General features: G+C 39.6%; 1 protein-coding gene across 2 annotated transcripts in view; it reads left to right on the forward strand.

The window, feature by feature from the left end:
- ADGRA1 (adhesion G protein-coupled receptor A1) overlaps positions 1-12,087 on the forward strand; it is a 466,576-nt gene that overhangs the window by 63,797 nt on the left and 390,692 nt on the right. The gene's annotated exons all lie outside the window — the stretch shown is intronic.

The raw sequence follows: 12,087 nt of genomic DNA on the forward strand, positions 1-12,087 counted from the left end.
AAAGCTTAATGTTTCAGTACAATCTTTAATCTTAGAGTCTAGGATGAGACTTTTTCATATGGAGGGCAGGCCACATGTACCTATGTTGGGTTTCTTGTACCTTCCTCAGAAGCAGCTGTTACTGGCCACTGTTGGACTAGGGGGACCATGGGTCTGATCAGTTATGGCGATTCCTATGTCCTATGTTCGTGATTTCAAGTTAGTAGTGTTTGTAGAAGAGCAAACATTCATCGCCTTTAATGGACTAAGAGGCTATAAAATTAATAAATTGAACTATTTTCCTTATATTCAGTAGTACCATTTTTCTAATTATAGAGAGCAGTTACTGCCTCACTGTTCTATTTTTCAATCTGGGGAAGGACAAGTATATCTTTTCTCCAACACCCCCAAACTTTTATCCTAGTGCAGCGGGGATAGAAGGGACAGGAGAGCCACCTGCAGAAATGCCGCTCTGCTCTGGAAGCAGCATTGCTCATCTCACTACCTCCATCACAAGGCTCACTGATAAGCCTTGTATAATATCTCTGAGATCAGCAGCAAAGGTAGAGGCAGACTTGCATACAGTAGCGGGGTGCAACTGAGAAAAGAAACAGTTCATCTCCTGGCTGCACATATGTAGATATTAGGAAACACTATTTCATTAGGAGGGTGGTGAAGCACTGGAATGGGTTACCTAGGGAGGTGATGAAATCTCTATCCTTAGAGGTTTTTAAGGCCTGGCTTGACAAAGCCTTGGCTGGGATGATTTAGTTGGTGTTGGTCCTGCTTTGAGCAGGGGATTGGACTAGACCTCCTGAGGTCTCTTCCAACCCGAATGTTCTATGATTGACCACGTGGCCTTGAAAAAAGGAAATATCCTTTTTTTTCCCCCCCCCCTGGGTCCTGTCAAGGCTCGTTTTACAAAAACAGTCTTTGTAAACCATTGTAGATTCTGGCCAGTTATAGAAAGAGCTGCTGGTCAGCTGAGCCATGGAGATTGGCTTAGGTTAGCTGAGCACGTATGTGTTTGCTTCTGGAAACTCCCTGTCTTCCATCACGTAGCATGTTGTTACCGTCACCTTACCATTCTCTGCAAGTAATCTCAAGCCAACCCTCATGCTCATAAAGAATGGGTTGTGTAAGGAGTTGGATTCTAGGTGAAATCCTGGACCCGCTGAAATCATTTGGAAAACTCACATTGCTTTCAATGGAGTCAAGATTTCACCCTCTGGTTCCAGGCAGTGTAAGTGTTGAGCCTATAAACAACTCAACAGCACTGCCACCATCTGCTGGTGGCTACTGTCCCACTCTCAGCTAATGGTTTCACTCCTCCTTATATCCTCTGCACCATAGGTGAGTGTTGAATTGTGGAAGTGTCTGCATTTCATACAATAATTAAAACCTTAACTCAAATTCAACTGGATTGCCAGACAAACAAAACAAAAATTGGTTCTTTTAATAGCATACCCCTCAACAATCCCTTTACATCCCCATCCCTTAAACTGACATCTATGTCAGGTGCCCAATAAAGAGAAGTACTATCTATTTTTATTTACTGTATTGTTAATCTTTCATATAAATCCTTTTTAAAGATAAAAATGCACCCATCTAGTACTCTGAATGCATGAATAACCTTTTTAAAAAGTACATATCTATTTACAGTTTATAGCACCTTTCCTCTCAAAAGCTCTTAAAGCTCTTTTCAAACATTCTTACAACTCCCACAAGAATCAAGTATTACTACATCCATTTTACAAATAGGTATACTGAAGCATAGAGACACGTAAGTGATTTAGTCAGGGTCATACAATGAGTCAGAGGCAAAGCTGGGAATAGAACCCAGATGTCCTGACCCATTCCCCAATCAGTAAACCACCACACAATTGCTATTGAGAGTCGGGCTATTGAGATTTAATTTGCCTTATAGTGGTAAACTGGAATATTTCTTTATTCCAAAGAACGCATGATATAAGCCCTGATTTGCAAACACTTATTCTCATGGTGACAGGTTTCAGAGTGGTAGCCATGTTAGTCTGTATCAGCAAAAAGAACGAGGAGTATTTGTGGCACCTTGGAAACTAACAAATTTATTTGGGCATAAGCTTTTGTGGGCTAAAGCCCACTTCATCAGTAGCATGCAGTGGAAAATACAGAAGTGGGCTTTAGCCCACGAAAGCTTATGCCCAAATAAAATTGTTAGTCTCTAAGGTGCCACAAGTACTCCTCATTCTTTTTACTTATTCTCATGCTTAACTTCATGCAGATAGGTAGTTCTACTGAAATCCATAGGGCTAGTCATATAAAGTTAAGCACAGGAACAGGACAATGCACAGGAAAATATTACAGTAGGTCTGATAGCACAGCCCAGAGGCTCAATGCTACCCATACCTTACCAAATTATACATTTTTAAAATGTGTAACTTTTGAAGTGAGATTCGTGTTCCTACTAGCATGTTCCTCAAGGAACATTTCAGATCATGGTTAAATTTTTAAGAGAACACCTTAAAAAGCTGTCATGAATTTAGTGTCATGAATTTTGGGGGGCAAAATTAATCTACATATTATGAGGATGCTACAAATCCATACGAATGCTACATTAAAATGTGAAATATATAGTAGAGATGTTTTAGGCAGTGCCCTGCAAATCTGCGGATATCTGCGGACCATGTTCGCGGATCGTGGATGAATGCGGACACAAATTTTGTATCCATGCAAGGCTCTAGTTTTAGGCTTTTAGCATTGTAAGATTGTATGAGCATTAGTGAAATGTGATTGCACATTTTTTGTGCTGTCTGGATTTCTTTAACCACTGTTTATACTATCAGATTTGTTTCCATAGTCAACCACTAATGCAATAGATTTTCCAGGTGTTGGATTTCTTGGATACAGTTGATTGCATTTTTGAAGCTCTCTGCAGTGTTTCCTGTCATGACTGGAAAGCCTTTAGGTCTGACGGTATTTGGACAGTCAAATTCATCTGTATACAAACAAAGAGAAAAGAATATGCTTTACTTAAGTGGATCAGTCTGGTTTAAAGGTTTGCGTGCTTGACAAATACAGTAAAAGAGCCAATCATATTACTTTTCTGAAGTACTTACAGTTCCATTAGTAATGCTTTGATTCCTGCTGCTTTTCGTCCTGTTCAGTTAATGAATGTGGCCCTGTGGCTGAGGGAGCTTGTTTCAAAAGCTGTGAACTAGAACTTCCCCACTGTTAAGGAATCATACTAAGATCCTACACCGTGTGCAAGACAGACAGTGAGCTAGGTGTTTTTTTTTTTTTTTGATCATTTAATTCAAATGAACCAAAATCTGGGTTGGGACTAGAGTTCTGTGTTCTGCTAGTGATGTGAATGTTCAGTTTCACTGTCTGGACTGTGGTGTTGCTTGAATAAACATGCTCTCAAATGTGTTTTAGTTAATTAAAGCAGATTTGCAATGATTTATGCAAGAATTCTCTGCCCTTGTTATTTTTAATGTGACCTAACAGTCTCTCATACCACCCAGAAGGAGTTTTGTGGAAAAGCATCCAGCAAGGATAGTGAGAGAACAATATACTTTTGTTCCAAAGAAAATACTGTGTCTAGGTTTTAACCCTAGAGTTTTATTTTCCAATAAGTTTCAACTGAAGGTTTCGATTGTGTCTTTCACACCAAAAGATCCTTCTACAAACTCATGTGGTATTATCATCAATTATAATTAAATGTCTCATTTTCATCTTAAATATTATATGTGCAGTGAAACGATCAAAAGTGCAAAGAATGTTTAAAAGGCCCTTTCATTCAAATAACTCAAAATAATTTATAAACAATACTTAATCCCTACAAGATTCCTCCCCATGCATCCCACAATTCATCTGATGTCAGGCAGCATGGAGTAAACACTATGGAGTGCTGTGTTCCTGGTGGTCATTAATACAAACTGGCTGTGCATATGCATTGGCATTGTATTGCAGGGCCTGTTTAATTACTTGGAGAGACTCCTAACTCCCAGCAGCACCCTGATGTTACCTGGAGAAAATTGTTTAAATCCCCGTCTACAGTTGTATCGTGATACTTACTGGAAGAGGTCCCCTCCCCAGCACTGTCAGGTTGGGTTTCTGCCTTGCGCTCTCTGACACTGTCTCTATGTCAGGGCTTTGTGGGTCAAAGACATCCTGCCTGTCCAGGTCTTCTCCTGCTCAGGGTTGTGTTCAGTGTGTTTTCGGTGGTGTCCACAACATGCTGGGGTTTGGTAGTAGTCTCCTTCATAGACATGTGTTCCAGCTCCTCATGGTAGACACAGACCACCTGAGTTCTACCAGAGATCCTGGTTTTGTTCCTGTTGTTTTTATAACCCTGTTGGAGAGCCTTTCCTTTGTTACGGCACTGGTTTGTGCCCTGGGAGTGCCCCCTCTCCTTCATGTGGCTTAGTTATCCTTATGCATATCTTGGTATTCTGGTGACTGCTGATAAGATGGAACTGGACTGTCTCCTCTGCCTAGAAGGCAAGGAAGTCCAGGACCTCAGCAATGGACCATAAAAATCATAAGGCATGGCTGCTGTATGTGGCTGCTATGTAATCAGTCTGTTACTTTGGTTATGTGAACATGCCATGAGTTAGAATTGCAAAAGGAGCACACCTGGCTGTGCATCAGCATTTAAATGGACAGGTGGCAACTGGTCAAGGTGATCCTAGGGAGTTGAGGGGCTCACAGATAAACAGACAGGCCAACGCTGGTATGCAGCAAAGCAATGTGGGATATCAGTGGGAGGACTTCCAGAGGCAGAACAGTTGATTTTAAAATGGGGCTGCATCCACACTTTGTAGAAAAACTCACCTTGAATATCAGTAAATTCATTTTCAACATGGAATAATTAATTCCAATTGAGACACCAGATAATTTGGGGTGGGAGAGAATATTCTGTATGTGGATGCAAGGCATCTTATCTTGGAAAAAATCAAGTTAATCTGAAACAATTTTTAATCTATTTATACTCCCCAAACCCCTGTGAGCTAGGGCAGTGCTGTTATCCCCAATTTACGACTGGGGAACTAAGAGGCTAAGTGACTTGTCTGTGGTGGAGTAGTGAATCTCAAGTGTAGATAAGCCTTAAACTGAGAACAGTGCCTCCGCTGGTGTGCTTGATATTTAGCTATCTCAAGAAGGAATCATGAAGGTTGTGGAGTACTGGATTCTTCAAACCTTACCCTGCTGTGACATAAGGTGATTCAGAAAAAGTTACATTCTCTCTCTATTCAATGTAACATTAACTAGAGAGGGGTAAGGCAGTGGCACTCAGATCTAGACTAGCTCTAAGATTAGGGTTTGGGTCTCAGGTGGAGATGTGGTAGAGGGGATTTATGTGAAGCCGTTCTTCAAATGCCCTTTGTTCTCCTCACTGCTCCATTCCACATTTAAGCAAACACTGTGACAGATGACTTTCACTCACGTTGCTTCTCCCCTGGGGAGCACAAGAATAGGAAAAAATAGCCAAAAGGGACAGAGCTGTGGAGGGCTACTGCAGGGAAAGGAGTGAAGCAACAGGAAGAAACATTTCTGTCTCTGAAATGATCCTTCTTCCTCTTGGAAAGAAGCTATCCTTCCTCACCTGCACTGATGGCAAGGAGCTTTTTAAGGCCTTTCTGCACTCCCTCAGTGTGAAATACAGCTGTAGGAGCATCTACAGAGCTATGGAAGCACATGCAGTGCCAATCTTTCACAAATACTCTCTTTTTAGCCCTTGAGCAACCAGAAAGTCAATACTCTCACTTCCCAGAGCTCTCAAAGAGGAAAGGAGGAGAACTGGGCTAAGCAAGGGAGGGTTCAAGTCACATAATTTTCCCTAGTGCAGTGTTGTCATTTCTCACAATTTCAGTATGAGTCACAAGCTCTTCGGTGTTTAATTTAAAGCCCCAGCACCTGGAGGCATGGGATTAGGTGAGAATTTCAGTTTTTTTTTTTTTTTAAAGAATAAGTTTCTAACTTTTCTGGTTGCAGAGAAAATCTTGAGAACTTGAGCCAAGACCACCCAAAAGACTCAAACAGAAGGCAAATAAAAAGATTCCTAAATGTATAATTATCCTCCTCCCCACCCCATTTTAAGCCATTCTAGTGAATTTGGGTCCGACTCATGGCTTTTGAATGTTTGGGGTTGGCCATATTGCTAGTGAAAAAATAATTTTCTCAAGAGATGGGAGTTTGGTAAAAGAATAGGGAGGTACTAAAGGTGGAGTTAGGACAGGTGAGGATTGGGAGAATAAGAATATCGATGACTACATAATTTAGCTCGTAAAATGCTTTCTTAGATTGTGAACTCCTCCAGGAGGAGTACTGACACTTACTTGTTTAGGGAATGTTTTGCACACTTATGATAGTCTAATAGACATTGCTGTTAGAAAAATATTTCTTGAAATTGTTTGTTTTCCTTCTGCTCAAACTCATCTGGGTAGACACCATGATTTACTTTGTTTGTAAATTTCCATACAGACAAAAAGTGATGTGTATATAAAAATACTCCCAATTCTCCTTAGAACACCTCAAACACCAGTTCCCTCTCTATCCTGTTCAGACATCAATATCTGTAGGTGGCTAGCAATCCTATTTATTCATTTAGGGAAGCTGTCAATACTTCATTCTTTCCTTGTAAGTCAGTCTTTCTGGACCTTTAATAATGTTGTTATAGTTCTCTAAATCCCCTCCAACTGGTTAAGGTTAATATCCTTCTGGAATTCAGCTATCCAAGCTATGTGTGCTATTTTAGTTTTGGTATCATCAGCATCTTAAAGAATGGGACTGTTATTGTCTTCATCCATGACAATGATGTTTATCTCTGCATATGTAGCCCACAATTGCAATGGCTTTTTTACCCCCTGCTATTTTGTGTTGCAAGCTCTATTCTAAGTTGTTGTTATACTACAACTGTCAAATGAATTATGCATACTGTGGGGATAAACATTATATGTTGTTTACTTGGAAGAAGCATTATAAACCTTAAAAATAGTCTGTCATTTTATACCACAGAATCTCAATGTAAATGTTCCCCACCCCACTTTACGCCAATTCAGCAAAGATATTTTTAAATGTCACTCTCACCTCCCACACTTTTTCCAATTGCTGATTTATGGGGTACCTGGTTCTGCCCCCGGCCTTCTCTCTGCCTAACAGTCCTATCTCTGCAGTTCTAATGCAAAGAGATGAAACAACCTAGAACATGACACATCCAGTCCATTATTAGTCTTCCAAAGAAAGATTCATTAATATTTATTGCTGTAATTTTGTTCTAATAAAAGATGAGGGCAACCACTCTATCCTGGAATTGAAATCGTTTTGTCAGCTTGTCATGCACAAGATTTGAAATACAGTCTGAAAAGATTCCAACCTAAGCAGTGAGCCTATAGAAAGATGTAATGTCAAGTGGACTTGCAACATTCTCATATCTGTTTACAACACCAATACATAGTAACATAAGAAATGCTTGTGACACTCATTGTCTAATGACAGAACTAACTTCCTAATAGCTTTCTATCCTGGGAAGGAGTGATTTTAAAAATGATTTGGCGGTTGTGGTGGTAATCAGCTGAACATGGGCTCCTGGAATGATGCAGTGGCCAAAAGAGCTAATGTGATCCTTGGATGCATAAACAGGGGAATCTTGAGAAGGAGTTAGAGAGGTTATTTTACCTCTCTATTTGGCACTGGTGTGACCACTGCTGGCGTACTGTGTCCAGTTCCTGTGCTTAAATTCAAGAAGGATGCTGATAAATTGGGGAAGATTCAGAAAAGAGTTGTGATAATGTTTAAAGGATTAGAAAACATGCCTGATAGTGATAAACTCAAAGAGCTCAATCTATTTAGCTTAGCAAAGAGAAGGAAGGGGTGACTTCATTACATCCCCTGAGTATCTACATGGGGAACAAATATTTAATAATGGGCTCTTCAGTCTAGCAGAGAAAGGTATAATGTGATCCAATGGCTGGAAGCTCACGCTAGACAAATTCAGACTGAAAATATGGTGTACATTTTTAATGATCAGAGTAATTAACCCCAGAACCATTTACCAAGGGTTGTAGTGGATTTGCCATCATTGACTATTTTAAAATCAAGACTGGATATTTTTCTAAAAGATATGCTCTAGTAATTAAATTGGGGTGATTCTATGGCCTGAGTTATACAGGGTCCCATCTGGCCTTGGAATCTATGAATCTATAAGGGATGTCTAGGCCTATAAATTAACCTTATTCCATCAGAAAATTGAAGGATGACGATACATTGAGGTCACAGTCAGATGGCACATAATCAGGATTTGTCGCCGAATTTGGTCCACTGGTTGGATCATTAACTTGTCTGGGCCAGGTACTGATAGGGAGTGTGACATGAACAATGATCCTGGCCTTGACCATCTTTATCAAAAACGGTTTTCAACAAAATCTAAAGACAGGAGCTGTCTTCTTGGATTTGACCGCTGCCTATGACAGTTTTACACAGAGGCCTTTTGTTTAAACTCTCTTGCATTGCCCCACATTGGGTGGTCGAAGTAGTAGAGCTCTTTCTCCAAAATAGGCAGTTTAGAGTATGTGTGGGCAACTGCTGTCGCTCTTGGAAGTGTCAGATCAACAGTCTTCCTTAAGGCTCAGTTCTTTCGCCAATTATTGTTCAATGTGTACCTCAGAGACCTGCCAACTACACCCTCACGCAAGTTTATCTATGCCGACAACATCTGCTGCAGCTACCAAGCTCAGTCCTTCTCAGAAATTAAGGCATTGAATGATGATATGAAGCTCATGGCAGACTATTATAGTCGATGGCATCTGCTGCTGAGCTTTTCCATGATCGTTTCTAGTGTATTTCAGCTGTGTAATGCAAGTACAAGTCATGAGTTAAACATTTTCCTCAGTGGCCAACACCTTCAGCATGATCCAAATCTGGTTTACCTCAATGTGACATTGGATAGGTCATTAATGTACTGCAACCACTTGAGGAAGATGGCAGCCGAAGTCAACACTCGGAACAATTTGCCATAAATTTGCCTGGTTCAACCTGGGGTGCGAGTGCCTGGACACTTAGAACATCAGCCCTTGCCCTCTGCTATTCAACAGCAGAGTACTATGCTTCTGTCTAGTGTTGCTCATCTCACACGAGGCTGGTCAATGTAAAGCTTAACAAAGCTATGAGTATTGTTATCATGACTTTACAGGCAACTCTGTTGCCATGGCTATTGATACTTAATAACATAACACCACCCCATATTCACTGTGAGAAGGCCTCTGTCATGCTGCTGGCCAACATCTGTGAGAATAGCAACCTGCCTTTCTATGCAGAACTCTTCAACCATCGGCCAGCTCGCCTGTTTTCTAGACGCCTTTTATGGTCATTTATGGCACCACAGGACATGACAGTGGAATCTGCTTGACACAATGACTGATCAGTGACGACAGTCATTGATCACTCTTTCATCACTGACCCATCTGTCCATCAGGTTTTGATCTACCAAGGTCCCTGTGGTCATCTCTGAACCGATTTCGAACAGGACAGGGCAGCTATGTGGCCAGTCTCTTTAAATGGGTTTTTTTCTAATGACCTGTGATGCAGTTGCTGTCAACTTGAGGCTCTAGCATATCTTTGAGTGCCCACTGACGTATTTCGACGGTGGGCTACTGGCCGTCCACCTGGCTCATGATGACACCATGAAATGGCTGAGTTCAATGCACATATGTTGATATATATTCCACCAGAATGAATTGTTGCTTTGAAAGCCCATGTTTCCTGAGTGTCAGGGTTATTCCACTCATTCTGTAGCTGCCACTTTGTTAGAGTCAGACGCTCAGTTAAAGAGATGGAAAGGTACAGTCTGATCTCTTTACTCCTTCACCAAATCCTATCAGACTAACACCTTTGCCTCAACATGGGTCTTTGTGTCAGAGTGCTGAGAACAGTTGTCTCTGAGTGAAGGACTACCTAACAAATTCCTCTACACTTCTGTAGCACAAAATCTATGCAGACACTAAATCTTTACCTGCAAATAAAATTCCATTATCTCAAGATATACCAGTATCAAAGACTCTCCATGATCTTGTCACTGATTTTTTTTTCTTTAACCTACCATTGGTTACTGATTTAACGTTTAGTCTCTTATATTCCCAGACCAAGGACTATTTTTTAAAACAGGAGTTTCACTGAACTTCGTATCCAAAAAAACTAGCACAGCTTATGCAAGCCCTACTCCTGCTGAGTCTGTCCAGAGCAAGCACCAAAAACCTCTTTTCTTGCAACCACACACTGCTCCCTAGAGCGGTCTCCTTTGGCCTCCTTATTAGACCTCCACTCTGTAAAGGGACAGGGTGCAGATAGATATAACCCTGGCATTCCCTTATGAGTGCTACAGCTACTCTTTTTTTATATTTTGACCTTATGACTTAGGGGCGTTTTTATATTAATATAATTGGTATGAGTCCCCATCATAACTTCCCATCTTCCTAATTGTGGTGGAATCTTTATCTGGGTAAAACGTTTAAAAGTCTTATTCCATATCAAGAAGCCTAGAATCCTTAGTACTAAAATATCTGATTGGTTTAGTGTTTCAGCCCGCTAGTATGTGTCTGTCACTGACCCACGAATGCTGGATCAGTACACATGAATATTACTTAAAGGTACTTTTTTGGAAAAGAAAAGTTGGAAAGCTGGAAAGTATCTTTTTTGGAGGTAGAGGGGAAATGCAGGTAGGGCAACATAGAAAACTTGCTAGGAAACTATTTAGAAAAAGTAAAACATTTAAACACAAACTCTTTTGGAAGTGGCACTTGAAGAAATAAAACATTTATCTTCTAAATGTTTGTCTCATTTGAATACAAAATTAATAATGCAAGGCCCCTAGCACACAGCTGTAAACTGATAATTACTTTAACATAGCAAGTAGGCAGCTGTTTTAGCAATATGTGTTTTATCACTGAAATCAACTAACACATCTGAAAATATAGGACAAGTGAAAATGCTGAGATAGTAGATCGTAAGTGTGAAATATTTAACATGTAGTGTTTTGCTGTGATTTATAAGGAGAAAAAAAAAACACCCTCAAGTTAAAGGTTAATGTTCTCTTATCAAAATAATCACAAGTGCATCAGTTTCTGATGTTATAAAAACACAGCATACATTACAACTGCCGATTTATAATTAAGTAACTAGGTACATAAAAACAAGAATCCTATAGATAACTACATTAAAAAAGATGCTTCTTTTTCTACATCACTTCTAGATTTTCTCTCTGTTTACAAACAAAATGCTGCATTTGGCTAGAAGCAGACTTAGAAGCATATTTACAAAAAAAACAAAGGGGTGAGAAAATATAACATTCTTCGACTCGCATGTAGTACATCTTTCATACTTTCAGGTGCTTTGGTAAAGAAAAGAATGTACTGAGGTTTTCAGAATAAATTGAACTTTGAGTACAGACCTCAGGCCAGGCTTCTGTTACATGGAAGAGTTTATTCTTTAACCTTTTGCATTTAAAATTCCTATTCCTATTCCATATCAAGATACTTCACAATATGGCCACATGACTCTCTTTCCTATCCCCACAGTGAATATCCTTAGCAAAGAAGATTAAATATGTAATACATTATATTATATTGTACAATATTGCTAGATAACTTAAATTTTGCCAGTGCTGAAGTTCATACTATTAACAGAACAGTCTAACTTGGTGACTGGCTTTGTTTATGAGGAAACCATTTTCATCTGCTCTATCTGGATATTACACTTTTCTGAAGCCATGACTTATAAATATTCCACCCACCAAAATTTTTGCATTTTTGGCTTGAATTGCATATTTTAACTATACTTAATGAAGTAAGCATTTACTGTCTTTACATTATCCTGTTTATAAAACCTTCTTGGCAGTTGACGTATAGAAGATGAGGCAGTGAAGAAAAATAAACTGTTGGAAACCTAGTCACTATGCAAAGGTCTGTATACAGTTTAAGGTTAAGTTTAGAAATGCAAAATTAATTAGTTCTATTTTTTAAACTTTGGGGGGGATTCATATTGGTCTTTTAAAAATGAGAATTTTGAAGACCAAAAGAATCATGTTTAAGAAAAAATAAAATAGGCAAACATAGTGACTGGATGTGACCA

This window comes from Terrapene carolina, unplaced genomic scaffold (genome assembly GCF_002925995.2).
Source record: "Terrapene carolina triunguis isolate 2854851 unplaced genomic scaffold, T_m_triunguis-2.0 Scaffold95, whole genome shotgun sequence".
Taxonomy (NCBI): Eukaryota; Metazoa; Chordata; order Testudines; family Emydidae; genus Terrapene; species Terrapene triunguis.